The sequence below is a fragment of the Diceros bicornis genome, chromosome 11 (genome assembly GCF_020826845.1).
Source record: "Diceros bicornis minor isolate mBicDic1 chromosome 11, mDicBic1.mat.cur, whole genome shotgun sequence".
NCBI lineage: Eukaryota > Metazoa > Chordata > Mammalia > Perissodactyla > Rhinocerotidae > Diceros > Diceros bicornis.
In genome coordinates this window covers 63,707,286-63,726,291 of record NC_080750.1, presented here as the reverse complement: position 1 = coordinate 63,726,291, position 19,006 = coordinate 63,707,286, and positions in this window count along the sequence as shown.

The following is a 19,006-nucleotide window of genomic DNA, read 5'->3' as shown; positions in this document are numbered from 1 at the left end:
ATGTCCCTCAGTGTCACTATGTCCCCCAATGTCACTGTGTCTCCCAATTTCACCATGTCCCCCAGTGTCACCAGGTCCCCCAGTGTCATCATGTCCTCCAATGTCACTGTGTCCTCCAGTGTCACCATGTCCCCCAGTGTCACTGTGTCTTCCAGCATTGCCATGTCCCCACAGCATCCCCACTGCCTCCAAGGGCGTCTGCTCCTTGCAGCCCATTTCTGGGCAGAGAGGGCCTCTCGAGAGCTCTGGATAGCAGCCCTGCAGGCAAAGGTGTGCGTTCAAGGGGAAAGCAGGAACCTGGCCTGGAGCAAAGGCAAAGACCATCCAGTGGCTCCTGGAGGACCCAGGCAAAAGTGTGACATCACAACATACGCTCAAGCGCCTGACTGCCCCTATCTTCTGGCAAATAACCAGAAGATATTCTAGAAAATAACCTCTTCTGAACTGGAATTCTCAATCTAACTTGATTTTTGAAATATAAAGAGAAATGTGACTCAAGGGATCCTAAGTACCAAAGATCAGGCTGAGAGCAGTCGGAGTTCACCACGAAGGCTCCTTCCCTACAGGAGACCAAGCACTCGGCCCCCAGGGAAGCTGAGGGAGACTATTGGTCATCCATATGCACTCATATAACTGACAAGATCCTGCATGTAACTTCAGGTGGCTCGTACACACGCATAAACACACACACAGACATACACACACATATTCGGGGCCCACACACACATATACAAACACACGTGTACACACACACACACACACACACACAGAAGTTAGAAAAAAGTTAAGACCCAGGAGAATGAGCTGAAGAAGCAAGGGTGGCCTGGCCCTGTGGACTGAAAGGTGAGGGCACATAAGACTCAAACATCAGGCCACTCCTCCAGGAAGATGAGGCGCCTGCCTGCTCTCCAGCCTCATCAGTAAAACACACAGGGTCAGTTTCTTCTCCACGGCGAATCACTGAGAAGTATGACCCTTGAGCCACAGGCAAGGGAGAAGCAAATCTATTTTCTTTTTCAAAGAGGCGTGATGAATTTTGATTCTTTCACCTTCAAAACAACCTGGTCCCACCAGGTCATTCATTCACTCAATCACTCATTTGTGTATACAACAAAGATCTCTGAGCATCTATGGTATACCAGGCTCTACGCTGGGTCCTGGGAATACAAAGATTACTAAGACATAGCGCTCATCTACAAACTTCATGTTCTAGTGTGGCAAGCAGGTACATTATTAAAATGCAGCATCCGGAGTGTTCTATGTGTATATAATACACACAGGGTATGACTGAAAGCAGATTAAGAGGAATGGCAAGTCAGGGAAGACTTTCTGGAGGAGATGACGTAGAGCCTCCTGAGCTGAGACCTAAACGACAACTTGGGGATTAGCCAGAGAAGAAGTTGGGACCAGCAAGGCAAATAAATATGGCCTAGTGCCAACTCTGACCCAGTGGGGTGGGTGGCTGGAAGGACGAGAGGAGAAGGTGCCCAGGCTTCCTGTATCTGTGATCAGCTAGCAATGCTGCCACAGCATCAGAGCAGAGAAGGGCCAGACAAGAGCCAGACACTTGCCATCCCTGCTCTGCTCAGAGTGTTCTAGGCGGAGGAGTATGCTCAAAAGGACATGGAGGAAGAAAATTTGGGCCTTCAGGTAGGTCCTTCCGTGGATGTCATCCTGATATTCTAGAAAGAGCCCTTTGGCAGTGGAAGGGAAAATGGGCTGGGAGAGCTGGGAAAGTTATTGGTGAATGAGGGCAACAGCAGGGGAATGACACAGGGACTGATCCAGCAGAGGCTGAGAAGAAGGGACCAGCAGGACTGGGTGATCGACTGACCAATGCGCTATGGGGGGAGCTGCGCAGGAGGGCGAGGTCCTGCCTGGTTCTCCGGTTTCAGGCTCTGGACCTGAGTGGGAGGTGGCACTCTCTACTCACCCAGTGAGGGAGCAGAAGGAGGAGAAGTTTTGGACGGAGGGGTGAGGCAGCGGTGGGAAGGGCCGTCCTCTCTCAAGAGCAGGCTCTGCACACGAGTGCATCTGACACGGCTTTATTAAGGGAGCTGATGGACACCCCGCGAGGATGAAACAGCACAGACACCGTAAGATCAGCTCTGGCCCCAGATCCCTCAGCAGCAGAACCAAAGCCCTTCCCCACTGAAGTCTGAGAGGCGAACAGCTTGGCAAAAGCGAACACAGGGTGTTCCTACATTAGATCGAAGAACAGGTAAATAAAGAGGAGGGGGATGGCAACAGAGGCTGGCAAAAATGAGACAAGAAACAAGAAGCAGGCGTCATTGTGGGCTAAGGTGGGCCGCAGTCCCAGTTTACCCGGGACTGCCCCAGTTTTAGCACTGAAAGTCCCCCATGCCGGGACCCAACACTCCCCCGCCATCTCCTGTCCCCAGCTGACTGGGACGGCTGGTCACCCTGTCAGGCTGCTGCCTTCAGCGTGGGGCCCGGACCGGTTCCTGGGATCAGGTGGCCTCTTTCTGGCACTGGCCCTGCTGGCAGTGAGGCTGAGATGAGCTGGCACTGCCAGGGGTTGCCTAGTGGAGCCAGAAAAAGATGCCAGCACGAAGGAAGGGAAACGAAGTCCTGATGACCTGGCTGAGCCCCTGGATGCTGTAAGGCCTGAAACCAGAACCCACCTGGAAAACCGGACTCTCCAGTACGTGAGCCAACAATCCTCTTCTTAGCTGAGTGGAACTGAGTTGGGGTTTCTGTCATTTGAAACAGAAAGTGAACTGGACCCGCCAGGGAGCAGCACCCTGAGTGTCCTGCCTTTCTGGAATGACGAAGCTGGATTTCTGAGTTAGGAAGGCCCCTGGAGGGGTGTTGGGGGGGCAGCTCTGAGGTCCCTGCCAGGTCTTCCCATTTTGTCCCCGATAGGAGACAACTGTCCCATCCGTACATGTCAGTGAGGGTATAAGGGGGAGAGAATATAATATGGGCCCTCGGATGTGGGACAAAGGATTAATGGTCAGCTGATACATAAAGTTGCATATATTGATTTTTCCCTCACTGCTTTCCTGCTTTTAAAATCATGAAGTTTCTCTCCCTAAGCAGGATCAGGAAAGGACTTGACCTCTTTAACAAGACAAACTAGATGGGATACCAGACCTGGCCCAGAGAGAGGGTGTCCTGAGTTTATTAGCTCCTCTTTGCCACATGATCACAAACCTCCCTCACAGCGGAGAAAAGACAGTCCTCTCCCATTAACGCTCACAAGAGGATGAGGGTAGCAAGAGGTGGGTAGGAAGGAAGGGAGGAGCCTTACCCTTCTGGGGGCGAGGAACTGTTAGGGAGAAGGGGCAAAGAGAAATAGGGTGCAGAGCTGGAGGGCAGCCAATAAGGTCTGGTTCCCAGCTCTGCACTCTCCACTCCCAGCTGGGAGTCAAGTGGGGAGCACTGGGTGGGGGGGAATCTAGATGAAGTGAGAGACACTCCAGCAGCAGAGGGCTGTTGCGCAGCCACGGCCAGCACATGGCTGAGCTCTAAGGGAGACCTCCTGTCTGGTTCCCCACCCCACCCCCTCGGGACAGGCAGAGTGGACTGTAGGAGGCTCCGATGTTCAGCTTTCCTGAGCCACCTGGGTGCCATGGGATGTGGCCAGGACCATGCAGGAGCTCAGGGGCTGGCTGTCAAGCTGTGGTAGGTGGTCTTGGTGAGCACAGAGACTGGGGAGCGAATCACTAGTGCAAAACGGGTCTCAGCAAACCCCAGAGCCCACAGCACCAGGCTGAGCAACTGTGGGACTGGTTTAGGGCAGCAAAGTTTGGGGGAGGGGTGCCAGGGGATTTCAGGAGGAAGCAAGGCAAGAAAGCAGAGGAGGCATTCCAGCTGTGTGTGGGTGGGGGAGGGAAGCAAAGAAAAACAGATTAAGGGGCAAAAGGGGAAAAAAATAGAAGTCACAGGAAATGCTCAAAAAGGTGACAGCTCTGGTGGAGGAATTGGGCAGGGTGGGCCTGCCAGGGAGGAAACAGTTTTGTCGGAGGTCCTGGCAGCGGGCTAGACCAGGGCGAGGGGCTGGAGGGGGAGCAGGCAGCAAGAGTGACTGATTCCGGAAGAGAACAAATAAAGGGAGAGAAGTCCGCTGGCAGGATGCAGGCTGGGCTTTGCAGAAGAGAAGCTGCAGGTGGCAATGACACCAAAGCTAGACCTAAGAAGAAGTGTGCAAAGAGGGGGCTGCTGTGGCTGAAACCCTGAAGGGTTGATTGATAGCACACGTAAAAGCTGAAAGACGCAACTGTGAGGTGAACAGTACACGTCCCAAGAGGAAAACGCTTACAGCACGGAGCCTTCAGAGAGAGCAGGCACCGCTGTCACTCAGCAGGCAGCTGAGCCTTTCGTAGGCTCCTCCACTGTCACACGGGTCTACACAGGCTGGGTGGGGTCTAGAGCCATTTTCAACACCATCTTTCAGTGACTCCAATTTGCCAAGGAGAAAGAAAGAAAAATATGGTGGCAAACTAAGACAAAGATATGCTATTAACTGCAAGATGCATCCTGATTTCAGAGATATTAAAACACGGGGCGGGGGGTGGAATCTGTGTGTATTTAAGTCAGTGAAATACAATATGACAAAGAGCTAAGCATAGGTTGTACACATATCCATGAAAAAGCCACGGCACTTATTCTAGTTTGATTTCAACTGACTTTTGGGTGATGACAGCATCAGGGAGGCAGTGTGCTACAATCTGATGGTCATGCCATGACGATCAGATGCGTAAGTGTGACTCATAGAGAAAAGGGGGACCACAGTGAGATACCACTTCACAGCCATTAGGATGCCTATTATCAAAAAAATGGAAAACAACAAGTGTTGACAAGGATGTGGAGATTTTGCTGGTGGGCATAAAAAATGACACAGCCACTGTGGAGAACAGTTCGGTAGTTCCTCAGAAAATTAGATGTACAATTACTATATGATCCAGGAATTTCACTTCTGGGTATATACCCAGAAGAATTAAAAGCAGAGATTTGAACAGATATTTGTGCACCTATGTTCATAGCAGCATTATCCCTAACAGCCAAAAGGTGAAAGAAACCCAAGTGTCCATTGATTGGTGAATGGATAAACCAAATGTGGTCTATCCATACAAATGAATATTTGGATAGGAAGGAAGGAAATTCTGACACATGCTATAACATCAATGAACCTTAAAGACGTCGTGCAAAGTGAAATAAGTCAGTCACAAAGGAAGAAATACTGTAAGATTCCAATTACATGAGACTCCTAGAGTGATTAAATTTGTAGAGACAGAAAGGAGAATGGTGGTTGCCAGGGGCTGGGGGAAGGGGGAATGGGGAGTTAGTGTTTAATGGGGACAGGGTTTCAGTTTGGGAAGATAGAAAAAGTTCCAGAGATGGTTAGTGGTGATGGTTGCATAGCAATGTGAATGAACTTAATGCCACTAAACTGTAAACTTAAAAATGGTTAAAATGGTAAATTTTATGTTATGTATATTTTACCACAGTAAAGAACATAAAATAAAATAATGGAAAAATAAAAAAGGAGGGGGTGGGATGAATTGTCCTTTAAGAAAGGCGATTAGTGGGTGAAGACTTCCCAAATCCGGTGCCAAGGCAGTGAGGAGTGTGGGCAGAACCATGCTGACTCCATGCAGCAGAACTCCCTGTGCTCAAGGCTCTGAGTGGTGGATTCAGGAGGAGAACGAACAGAGTGAGAGGGAAAGAGGGTCTAATGAGAGAAGGACTTTTGACTCATAGGTGTAAAGCAATGGAGCAGCAAACACTGAGACCTACTATGTGCCCGACATTTGATGAGACACAGAGAATGAGGCACAACGTAATGAGATGGGCTCATGCCTCACGGAATTTATAATCCAGGAAAGAAGACAGAACTTCTGCACCTGACTCCTCATCCTTTGGCACATGAATGTCCCTGCTGCTTCTGGAGGGCCCCAGGCCCAAGAGCCTACCTTGGCTCTGCCAGTAACTAGCTGATGGCTGTGGGCAAGCTACTTGACTTCTCTGAGCTTCAGTTACTTTAATCATAAAACGAAGGTGCTAAACTCAATTGCCACTGAGGTTACACTAGGAGTTTGTAGGAAAAGATAGCACATGATGCTGCACTACAAATGATTACCCTTGAATCTGGAAGACCTCTTGAGAAAATATCAGAGGCATTAGTTCTTAAAATTTTCCGGGTAATACCCTCCCCTTTCAAAACTGTGATGTGAATACCTCGAATAACACCCGCCTCCAGAAAAATGAGCACATTCCCATAGGCACAAAATATTGCATATGACTTCATGGGTCTCTGAATCTCACCCATAGAAGCCTTCCAAGGATCCCTGAAGCCCAGGTTAAGAACTTTGACCTAGGACTGAGGATGTAATGTAATGTAAAACGTGGTGACTATAGTAGGTAACACTGTATTGTGTAATGGAAATTTGCTAAGAGAGTAGAACTTAAATGTTGTCAACAACAACCACAAAAACATATGATGTAGCCCTTGAAGATGAGGAAACTGAGGGGAGGAGGGACAATAGAGAGAAAGCCCATGGCGCTCTGGGCTGACCAGCATATGCTGATAGTGTGACTTAGAAAGAAGGAAAGACACTGTGTTTGTGAATATAGACTCTTTCGTTCAACCTGTAGTTACTGGAAAAGTTTTCCCAAAAATGGTTCCCTTTCTTCCTGGTGACAGAGGAAGGACACAGCTATGACAGCTCAGGAAAAGAGACTTAGGACTCTAAGATCCCTGATATTGACACAGGAAGTAAAATTCTTGGAAACTATCTAAAAAAAAGAACAGCATTAGAGCATCTTCCTGGCACCCCCACACACTTGCTAATATTCTCTGGACAGCTTGTCAACAAGGGAAGCAGGCTAATGAGATGGCCTAGGTTTACAGGGCTTAAAATGCAAAGTGCACAGTGGGATGTCTGAGCTCCTTGAAGGCAGGAGGTGCTTCTGGTTCTGTCCCTGCTGCCCCGGGCAGTGCTTGGCACATCATAAGCACTTGACAAACGTTTGCAGAATAAATGATGCTTGAGAGACCATGGAGTGGTAAGAATGTGGTGAGGAGCACAGTGAGCAAAGAATAAGACAATAATAAAATGGGGCAGGATAGCCCAAGGGCAGAAAGCTCTCTTGCCCGACCATGGGCCAGTGCATGGAGGGAACATATAAACAGCCAAGGAAAATGCAAATCCAATAGCTGCCATGGGCTGGAGGTAGTTGGGAGGGTCTGTGAAGCGCACAGACAGGATGCACACCCTTGGGCTGCCCATGGCCCTGAGCAGCTGAGAAAGCAACAAAAGGGGCCTGTTTTCCAACAAACACACAATTGCAGGTAAAAGAGATGGAGTAAAGAACATCAAGAGGAAAAAGTCAATAGGAAGGAACCGGGGAGATGCTGGAGAGAAGAAAGGGACTGGATTTCTTTGGGGTGACCCTAGGGGGCAGAACTGGAAGTTAAGAATGGCCAGGGCCCTGAGGCAGACCTCAGCTCAACTCAGGAAATGACTCTTAAAACAACTGGAGTGATCCCAAGATGACTGCTCTATCAGAAATGGCCTTTGACTATAAGTAACAAAGAGCCTCCTCCCAAAATGACTTAAACCAGGTAGAAATTTATTTTTCTACCACATAAAAGAAGTTTAGAGATAGACACACTCAAGCTCATACAGAAGCTCCAAGATGCCATCAATATTTCTGGCACCTTCCATATTTCTGCCCTGTTAGCCTTACTGCTGATTTTCCTCTTCAAGTTTCCTCATAGTCATAAGATGGCTGCTAAGTGCCCTGAGTTTGACTGGGATCCATTCAATCTGGCACTAATGGCCTGCCTCCTCAGACTTCGTGCTTACGAAGACCACCTTCCACAGCTTCACAGCCAGCCCCTGAGCTCCTGCATGGTCCTGTCCATACCCCATGGCACCCAAGTAGCTCAGGAAAGCTAAAAGTCAGTCTCCTCCAATTCATTCCTCCAAACATACCTGGATGAGGCCCTGTCCCAAGTGGGAGTGGGAAGGGGGGTCCAAAAGGGGTCTTCTTTAGAGCTCAGTCATGAGTTTGGCTGGACAAAAGTCCTTTGCTGTTGGAGTGTCTCTCACCTGATCCAGATGTTTCTCCCCCACCACCAGTACTCCCCTACTTGACTCCAAGCTGGCAGTCGAGAGTGGAGACCTGGGAATCAGAACACTGTCTTGCTTTCTTCCAGCTCTGAGCCGTCCTTCTCTTTGCCACCCATCCACATTTCGGGCCAGAGGAATGGTGGGGAGGCAGAGGCACTTACTGAGTTATTGAACTTACTGAGAGGAAAGTTGACCTGAAACTTTCATCTAAGAGCTTCTTCCCCCATCCCACTGCAGAACTTACTTATGTGGCCATGGCTTTCTGCACAGGGAGCTGGAAATGATGCCAGCAGCAGGCAGGGAGATGAGGTATGGCAGTGATGACCACTCTGGCCATTGTTGGCATTCATGTGGAGAAAAGAGAAAGTGGCATGAAGTTTGAGGGCTATGAAGGACAGATTGAGAGAAAAGTTCAAGACAAATTCTGGAGAATGGAGGGTTTGCTTTCACTTTACGCCCACACTGTCTCCCAGGAAAAGAAATCCCATCTACAGCATAGCAATGTGGGTCAGAGAACAGAGCTCTCACTATCTGGCAGGCAGCCTCCAACACAGGCTTGGCCACTGCCTGGCTCTATGATCGTGGGCAAATCACTTTCCTCCTCTGGGCCTGAGTTTCCCGTCAGTAAAATGACCTCCAAGTTCACTTCCAAACCCCAAATCTAGTGATTTTCAATGCAGTCCAGTTTCTGAAAAGAGGAGTTTTCCTGGGCGTGATGGTCTTGAGCCACACAAGGCGTGTGGAGTTGGCTGGGCCTTTTGGCAAGGTTCTCTCACGTGCACAATGGGGAGAAGTGAGCAGAATGATGACCCAGAGAGATGGGAGAGCGGCAAGGCCAGTGGCTGCACCGAATAAGACTTAAAATCCTACCAGGAATAAGTCGTTGGTGGAAGTGGCAATTATCTAGTGCCCGTGGGCCAAGCATAGAACATAAAGAGGGTCAGAGGAGTCAGATGTTTCCCCAAAATAAGAGAAAATATGAAACATATCAACAAAGGTCAGGATCTCTGGAATAGAAAAAGGCCTTTAAACAGAAAATGATAGAAGTTGTTTATGATGTACAACTGGCCAAGATAATAAGCATAGAGACAATGTGGGAAAAATAAAAGTCCAAAGCATCTTCAAGTACGGTGGGGGCATAAGAAGTAAAGGACCGTGGAGAGCAGCACGTGGATGCCACGTCCTATGGCATAATAAGCTGTTAGTTACTGATGGGTCAATAGCCAGATATATATCAAGAGAATCAAAAGGTACAGCTCCATCCTGGCCTCAGGGAGATTATGACCAGCTGGGGAGGTGGGGTTGGGGGAGATCAGTGTGACTAGCAGAAGGCCTGCACCTGGATATGCAGTAGAATCACCTGGTGTCTTAGAATGACCTGGTGCAGCAGAATCACCTTAGTGTTTTAGCACCTTAGCACATAGGTGCTCAGGCCGCCATAACAAAGTACCACAGACTGGGCGGCTTCAACAACAGAAGTTTGTGTCCTCACAGTTCTAGAGGCTAGGATTCCAAGATCAAGGTGGCAGCAGGGTTGGTTTCTTCTGAGGCCTCTCTCTTTGGCTTGTAGACGGCCATCTTCTCCCTGTGTCCTCACATGGTCTTTCCTCTGTGTGTGTCTGTGCCTTTACTGCCTCTTCTTATTCAGACACGGTCATATTGGATGAGGGCCCACAGTAATTAATTACCTCATTTAACTTAATCACCTCTTTCAAGGCCCTGTCTCCAAATACAGTCACATGCTGAGGCACTGGGGGTTAGGACTTCGACATAGGAATGTGGCAGGGGAGGGGGTGCGGCGGGGACACAATTCAGTCCATAACTCCTGGAAAGCTTTTGAAAGTACTGACACACAGACTCCACATTCGGAGACTTAGAGCCTGAGGCCCATACCATTTTTTTGTGTGTGTGTGAAGAAGATCAGCCCTGAGCTAACATCCATGCCAATCCTCCTCTTTTTGCTGAGGAAGACGGGCCCTGGGCTAACATCTGTGCCTATCTTCCTCCACTTTATATGGGACGCCGCCACAGCATGGCCCAACAAATGGTGCCTCTATGCACGCCCGGGCTCCGAACCCGGGCCGCCAGCAGCAGAGTGCATGCACTTAACTGCTACGCCATGGGACTGGCCCCCAGTTTTTTAGTATTTAAAAGGTTTTCAGTTTCTTTTTTTCAAAAAAGTTCCCCAGCTGATTCTCAGCCAGTGTTGCAAACCACTGAGCTAAAGTAACACCCAGACACAATCGGATGCAGGTTGCGTGACAACCCACATGATGTTAAGTCTAAGTACAACAGAGGTTCATAAGAGGAGAGACTGTCATCGCAGCCAGAGAATGTGACTGAGACTTCCCGGTAGGCCTTTGGGGGATGGGAAGATGCATATGACAGAGCAGGACAAGGCCTGCAGCAACTTGGTGAGAGGGGCCTTGCTTGATGGAGTGAACACCCACTCTCAGGAGTGAAGGGCATTGCCTCGTGTAAGACTCGAGGGGCTGAGTATAAAGCAGCCACCACAGTCCGGAGCCATGGTGGACTTCTGAGCAGGGGCATGATGTTACGAAAGTGGTGATCACCCAAGGTCAACCAGCAGGGTGGATTGGAGGGCCTATGGGGAGTAAGCCCCAGGTGGGGCTATTGTCGTGGCAACAGTGCCTACACACATACACATACACACACACACACACACACACAATGGGAAGGGGGCACTTCTTTAAAACACATAATGAATGTACAACCCCAGATCAGCAAGAGTTCACAGAGCCTAAAGAATCCTTAACTATACATAAGAAATCATACAGTATGTAATCTTCCATGTTCAAAGCAGGTGTAATGAATCTACGCTGTTAGAGGAGAGGACAGGCGTTCTGTTCACGGGAGCGAGAGCAATTCAAGACTGGCAGTGCGCTTGAGGATGGCTCTGGAGCGCTGGTGCTCTTCTGTTTCTTGACCTGTAGTGGTTTATTTGTTCACTTAGTGATCACTCATCTGGCTCTACAGTCCTGATTCATATGCTTTTTTGTCTGTACATTATACTTCAATAAAAATACAGCTTAATTTTTTAAAAAAGCTTCATGATAGGGGCCGGCCCGGTGGCGCAAGCGGTTAAGTGCGCGCGCTCCGCTGCGGCGGCCCGGGGTTCGCTGGTTCGGATCCCGGGCGCGCACCGAAGTACTGCTTGGTAAGCCATGCTGTGGCGGCGTCCCATATAAAGTGGAGGAAGATAGGCACCGATGTTAGCCCAGGGCCGTCTTCCTCAGCAAAAAAAGAGGAGGATTGGCGGATGTTAGCTCAGGGCTGATCTCCTCACAAAAAAAAAAAAAAAAAAAAAAAAAAAAGCTTCATGATATTCCATTGAATAGATTCGTCAAATACATTCCCTATGGGTAGGCATTTCCCACTGTAGTTATCATACACAACACTGAAATAAACACCCAGCAAACAGAAAATTTTTTTAAAAAAGAACCCTTTAAGCCAACATGTGTAAAGCTCTTTTCAGTTTACAAAGTGATTATATATATAAATATTATATAAATACATATATAAATTAGTAGTTATGCATATATAAGTATATTTAAAAACTATATAAATATAGTATTTATATAATATAAATATAAATATATATATATATACACATAAGTATGATCTCACTGTTCCTGCAGTAACCTACAAGGAGAGGGGAGGCCGGGAAACCCCCCAGAACAAAGGTGAAATCAGAGGGCTGGCACAGTTCCAGGCTTTGTTTGTCCCTCGGCCTCCGGGTCGTGAGTGACAGAGGCAGGGCTTAGCGGGCCTTCAGACTGCAGACACGGCGCTCTCCTCCCCCAGCGCTGCCTCAGTGCGTTGATGAGGGCCAGTTGAAGGCAGAAGAGAAGCAGTCCATTCTGGATGAAATGAAAACCAAGGACAACCAGCCCTTAAAGATTCTGCACCGCGGGGAAGGTACCGCGACCACAAGTGTCTGGATTCAAAAACAGGAAGGGGGAAACCGGCACAGAGCAGATTTGGAATGATTCCATGGAAGTAGAATGAATAACTCCAAATCCTGCTTTCTCTGACACTTACGGTGGCCTCCGTGAGCGAGGGCAGCTCATTTCCTTGAGAATGTTTTTGTCATTTTGTCATCATGCTTCACACAGTGGGAGACCGTGGGGGTGGGGGCCTGTGAGGGGCCACCAGAGGACAGGACCTATCGAGGAAGGAAAGAGAGAAAAGATGGGGACAGACCTAGCCTGAGGAGGAGGCTTAGGGGTGTAGGTTGAGAGGGCTCTGTTTTCACAGTTCTGTCCCTGTGTGCTAGTCAGGGTTCTCCAGAGAACCAGAACCAATAGGATATGTGTAGATACATAGACATTTATCATGAGGGATCCATGCACTCGATTGTGGAGGCTGCGAAGGCGCCATCTGTAAGCTGGAGGCTCAGGAGAGCCGGGGGTGTACTTCTGCTCAAATTTCAAGGCCTGAGAACCAGGGAAGCCAATGGTATAAGTCCCAGTAGAGTCTGAAGGCCCAAGAAACAGCAGCACCGACATCTGAGGGAAGGAGAAGATGGTGGTCCCAGCTGAAGGAGAGCAAGGCTTCTTCCTTCCTCCGCCTCCTTTTTCTCTTCAGGCCCTCAGTGATTGGGTGACGCCACTGGTATTGCTGAGGTCCACCTGCTTTGCTCAGTCTACCAGCTCAAATGCTAATCTCTTCTGGAAACGCCCTCATGGACACACCCCGAAATAATGTTTTACCATCTATCTGGGCATCCCTTAGCCCAGTCAAGTTGATACGTAAAATTAACCATCACACATTGGTTCAAACTCATGAGGTAAAATAACGTGGGGCAACCGCGGGATGCCAGAACAGCGGGAAATCCCTGTGTTCCCTGCTCAGGTTTAGTTGCAACTGGCTAGCACTCTACTCGATGACCCTTCATTGGGATGGAGATAGAACATTCCACTTCAGCCTTTTCTCCTCCGGGAAATGGATGGAAGAAATCTGTCTTTAACGTATGGATATAGAAGAGACTGCAGAGAGATAGACCTTGAATCTGGAGCTTGCTGGCAACCATCCAACCTTCAAAGTTGTTTCCTTCCCTGCACAGTGGGGATAAGAGTGTTTACCAGGAGGTTTGAGATGATGGTTATGGAGCACCTGGCACATAATAGGACATCAGTAAAGATTAGGTCTCCTTTTTGGTTTAGCATATTGGTAAACCATCAGCTCCTGGCTATACAATCTAATTTATTGATTTATGCGGTTCTGTCCACAAAATTCAGAGGAGACGGTGCCCTATCTCATCCTGATTTCCTCTTTCCCCCCCGAACTCCTACAGCACTTTACCTCTTCCTGTCTCATTCTCGTGCTGACTACATATTTGTCATGTGTCACAGCTTATTGCTCCTACTACACTAGGAGATGGTCGTGGGTGACAACTAGGCCATTTATTTCGGGGTCCCCAGTACATGGAACAGTGAACAGCACATAGTAATGCTTAGGAAATGTTTGCTGAGTGCCTGGATGAACATTCATTGAACCGAATGGCCATATGATTCACACTATGAGGTTGACCTGATATAGGATAAATGAGGTCAATATTAGGATTTAAAAGCATTTAAGGACCCTTTCATGGTTCTGACACTATTTAGAGCCAAGAGTGACCTACCCTTTGAAACTGCTTAGCCCATCCATCAGAGTCACCAGTCTCTACTCACCCGTCCTTAGGCTGAGACTGTGATGTATAATGAGTGGTATCCCAGCCACTGCCCTTGCTTGTCTCTATTATGCTGGGCCCCCTAGAAGCTCAGGGCCTGGAGCCACTGAACGCCACGAGTCATTCTGAGAGCGAGAGTCAGCATCAGCTGGTACCCACCTGTGTCAGTCAGGATCCCTGTGGGAAACACAGGGCACAGTCAAAGGGTTAATTGAAGAGAGTTTAGGGAAGAAACATGGATAGAGTGTCCAACATTCTGTATCAAACAAGGACAGAGATGTGCCTAGGAGACAGCAACGGTGGGAAGCTATGACTGCCCCTGTGCCTGAAGGGGTGAGGGGAAGAAATAGCATTGCTGCACCAGTGAGAGCTGAAGCTACAGAGCAGCCACCCGATGGCCTTGAACAGAGGAATGCAGATATTGCCAAAGTTATGGCCTGGCAGGGGACGGGGAAACAAATACCCCGACCTCTCTCCTCTCACCCTCTGATCTCCCACTGGTGCCTCCCACTGGCCAAAACCAACCAGAAGCCAGAGGGCACAGGAGCCCATGAGGCAATCTATGGAGGTGAAACTCCTAGGTCAAAGGACTAAGAATAGATCTGGAGGGGCAGACGGAGATTTAACAAGCCAAACACCCCAAATAAGACCAGCTTCCAGCAAAAGGAAACCCTGGTCAGGGGCACCAGTAGCATCGCTGAGACCTTGAGTGCATTTCAGCTCCATAAATACCTCCCACCACCCTCCTATGTGCCACATACTGGGGAGGAGTGGGGAGTCATAAGCCTGCCCGCAGGAGCCCACAGTCCTGGGAGAGAAGCAGTGTCATGTTTTTTATCCTTCTTGAATCTGGTGTCAACCTAGAGCATCAGGAGGGGCTCCAAACCTCCGGACTGTGACCCAAGTTACCTCAGAAAGTTCTTCAGACCTACATCAAGATCAGATGTACTTCACTAACCACTAATTCATGGTGGGTCACTGTTTATGAGACATTTTCATATTAAATCCCCACATAGTCCCATCAGAGATGCAAGAGCTAATATCCCTTTCCACCCTCCCCACAATTTTTCAGATGAGAAAATTGATTAACAGATGTGAAGGGAACCCAACCTTCATGACTCTAGAAACCTTGCCCTCTCTTTGCCTGTGAAGAAGGGTGGCTGAGGGCCTGACCAGTGTCCCAAATTCACCCTACTCCCCAACTGCAGGCCTGAGGCGGCCTCAGGCTCCTGAAGCAGAACAGACAGGGCTCAGAGGGTCAGGCTGGACGACACCACACCCGTCTGAGCAGGAAGAGAGGTGATGGGTACACGAAATGGTGTGGAGTGCTCATGCCACTGAGCACCTACCGAGAGGGGAAGGTACCCTCAGCTCCTCTCTGACACCACCCCACTCACTCATTGCCTACAGGAGCTCAACCACACATCTACTCCTGTCTTCTGCAAACAGTTCAGAATGCATGCTGCTCTCCTTGGATCCACGAAAGAGCAGCAACCACGGCTGTGGGGCAAGACCAGCAAGATGCTCAGCACATGAACCACAGGATGAGATATACCCTACAGGATGACTCCATCTTCATTGGCGTCTTTGAGGCTTCTACAAGCATATGAACTGATCCTCGGGATTGTGACAAGTTAAGGAAGATCAAATCAAAGAAAGCAAAACAGCCAGAGCCTAGAAGGTGGGTGTTGGGTCTGGTGTTGCTGCATGGGGAGAACTTGGTTCCCGACCAGTCCCAAGTCCAGGCCCACCCCTAAAGCTATTGGAATTGCTCAGGTACCACGTGCTGGGGCTGAAGGAGGTTCTGCGTTTGGCAGAGTGGCTGGCAGAAGAGTACTAAGTCTCTGGGCTCTTGCTTGATTAGAGGGTCATCCAAGGGCTTATGGGACATCCCAACAGGAATCGAATCTACAGGCATGGTGGCAGCTGCTGCAGTTGCTGCTACTTCCAGCATTACTAGAGACCCCACATAGAACCCACCAGGCCAAAGACCCCACCCTATCTGTGGGCAAGGCAAATCTGCCTCCAGGCATTATGGTTCTTCCACTTGGTATGAGCCCACCCAACCCCAACTGGGATTCCCCCTCCTCAAGGGACACCCATAGGCATGGCTTCTCCAATCTTCTTGGGACCCTCTTCACCAGGAATTAGGGGCCCACCTCCTTCAGGAATGCAGCCACCCAGGCCCTAGGCACTGTTGGGCCTTCTTAGTCACTTTTTTCCTGCCATGCTTGGGTGAAAGTATGCAGAGTGTTGTAAGCTTTTTGTCTCCTCTTTGCTACATTAACATGGGCCAAAAATCATAAAGGCACAGAGCAATTGAACTGGGGAGGAGGAGAGACAAGCAAAGGCTTGGGAGTCAGAAGACTAGGTCTTCATCCTAATTATGCCATGGACCGATGCTCGTCCTTAAGGAAGACGCTTTGCCTCACCGGGAAAAGTTGGGCAGGAGATGGAGGCCCAGGTGCTTTCTAAGTGACCCCAGAGCTTTAGGAGCCCGTAATTTCATTACCTCTTCCAAAAGAGACCCTTCTGGGCATCCAGCAACTCCCGCACGTTAACCTCTGGTCCTCTTCACCCTGTCATGCCTTGTTATCCCCAACCCCTCCCTAGAGAACCAACGCCTCACATACTCTCTGTTCTCTCTTGAGTGTCCTAAAGAAACATAACTAATAAAACTCATGTTATCATATGAAACCAATTCATTCCACAATTACCTACTGATATTTACTAAGTCCTGGGCACTGTCAAGAAATAAGGCTTCTCAGGACAGGGTTCTCTCCAGGCAACTATGAAGCTGAGAAAGGGAAAAGCCTTTGATTTCAACTACACTAAGTGCTTCCCATCTCCTCCTCTCCTATCTTCCCTTCCCCTCCTGGCACAGAGCTGGTGGTCAAGGAAACAGTGGGTGAGGGTGATGGGTGCTTGTGGAGATGGTGGAGGATGTGGGAGCTCTTTGTACTGTTCTTGCCACTTTTCATAGGTTTGGAACTACTTCAAAATAAATAGTGGTTACTTAAAAAGCACGAGTAGTGGGGACTCAGTATCAGCGGAAGCCAGCAGGTGGAATGCTTGGAGGCAGCAGGCACCAACCCCCAGGTCAGGCCACCACATTGACCTGCGGACAAAACTTTTCCCCTAAAGAGGGCAGCATAGGCTGAGAGAGCTAGACTGCGAGATGGGGCGTGGCCTGGTGTCCAGCTCCGCCACTAATTCCATCACTGATTCAACAACTCTCTCTGGATGACCTGCCTTCTGCCAGGTACGGTGTTGAGTGCTGTTGTGGATGTGGCTGAGTTGCTGCTCCTCTCTGGGCTTTTCTGAGGCTGTAACCAGGGCTCCAGGACACCTCATTTTGGACCTTGAAAGGGGGTGCTGGGGGCATTTGGGGCAGGTTAAGGCTTGCTTTGTCCAGCATGAACACGGCAACATGAGGCAAAGGAAAGAGAAGCCGTTTTGGAGTCAGCCAGATCCCCTCAAAGTCCCAGTGTTACCCTTTAGCAGCTGTAAAGCCTTGAACCCGGATGAAAGAATGAACCTGTCTGAGCCTGGTCACTACTCCTGTGTAAAGTGGAGACATCAACGCCTGCCCTGCAGGGCTGTGGGGGATTGCCTGAGCCCTTCCCGCGCGGTCAACGCCTTCCTTCTTCCCCTTCCCCCCAGTCGCATCTAGGGCCCGCCAGCCCCGAGGAGCCTGCTTCGGAATGACCTCCTTGGATGAAAGGCGCTGGGGCAACAGGAAGGACTGTTGTTTTAACTGCTCTGCGTTTCCTCCCTTTGTCTAGGGCATTATAAACAAGGCTATTCCCCAAAGCCACATCTGATAATCCAGCTGCAGGAGGTCAGCGGTCAAGCAATCAGAAATGCTCTTAGCTGGGATTAGGTAATTCAAAGCTGGGCCTGATGCCCGCAGCAGGTCAGAACCAACCCATCCTCGCCATCACGGAGGCTGCCTGGGCACAGATGCCCCTCAGGAAGCTGCCACACACCCAGATGGAGCTGGAGTGAACAGGGTGAGGGTCAGCCTGTCCTGATCCCTGAGACAGCTCCCAGGCTGGCCCAGCCTGGGGACCTGTGGCCATGAAAAATGGCCCTATTTGGGGAAGCTCTTTACAAAGCCCTTTCACCTACTCTCAGCTGACCCTTACAGCAGCCTTGTGAGGGAGACAAACATGTAGAGCATTTAGAGCAAAAGATGATGAGGCGCAGAGAGGAGCAAGTCCTGCTCAGGGCCCACAGAGCAGGTCAGGAGAGAGCAGACCTCCTGGGTCATATTCTAAACCCAAACTGAATGCTCGCACAGTCAGAGGCATCAGCTTCGCATTCCCCAACCTCCAGGCTTGTCATGGAATCTGCTGAGTGACAGGGCCCTCTCGCCCCTGAGTAGAGCCCCGATCTCCGTCAGTACTTCCCTAATGCACTGAAATCAAGCCAATTAGGTGATAAATTTAATGAGCACTTACTGTGTGTGATGTTATGTGGAGATCAGAAGACTTTTCTAGGTCTTTTTGGCATTAAATGGAGGAATAAACATATCAATAAAGAATACAGTCAAAAGAACTCTTTAGTCAGCCAACCCACTTGATGTGTACTAGATGCTCCAATTAATAACAACTCAGCTGAGATTTCCTGCAAGGAAATAGTTAATGTAGCTGTTATTTGTGGTAACTTATCTCCCACCTTGGCGCGTATTTCCCTAAGTTGGTTGAGACAGGAGGGGAAAGAGAGGGGGGGATATAGGAAGAGAGAGAGGAAAAGTGGATTAGTTTCAAGATCAAAAGATGCTCAGAGATCCAAAAGGAAATACAAGCCGGGGGTGGGGGGATTTTCAGGACTCTGTATCCTCCTGATAAGGAACGAATTCTTGGGATGGCCCCACCCTCCTGTCTGCAACCCCAGGACCAGGTCCCCTTTACAGCAAGAGCAGGCAGTGGCACCCACTCCTGGAGCTGGTGGCCTGAGAGGCCAGAGCAGCTTAGGAGGTACGGACAGACCCAGAGAACATGCCTAAGTCCACGTTAGGAAAGAACAATTGGAAAATACCCTGCTTTGTAATATTTTGTTAGTTTCAGGTTTGGCTTATGTCGATTACACATGTAAACACAAAAATATTGGCTAAGCTTGCCTATGCAAGTTAAACACCCAATCAAACCCATTTTCTTTTTTTTTTTTTTTTGTGAGGATGATCAGCCCTGAGCTAACATCCATG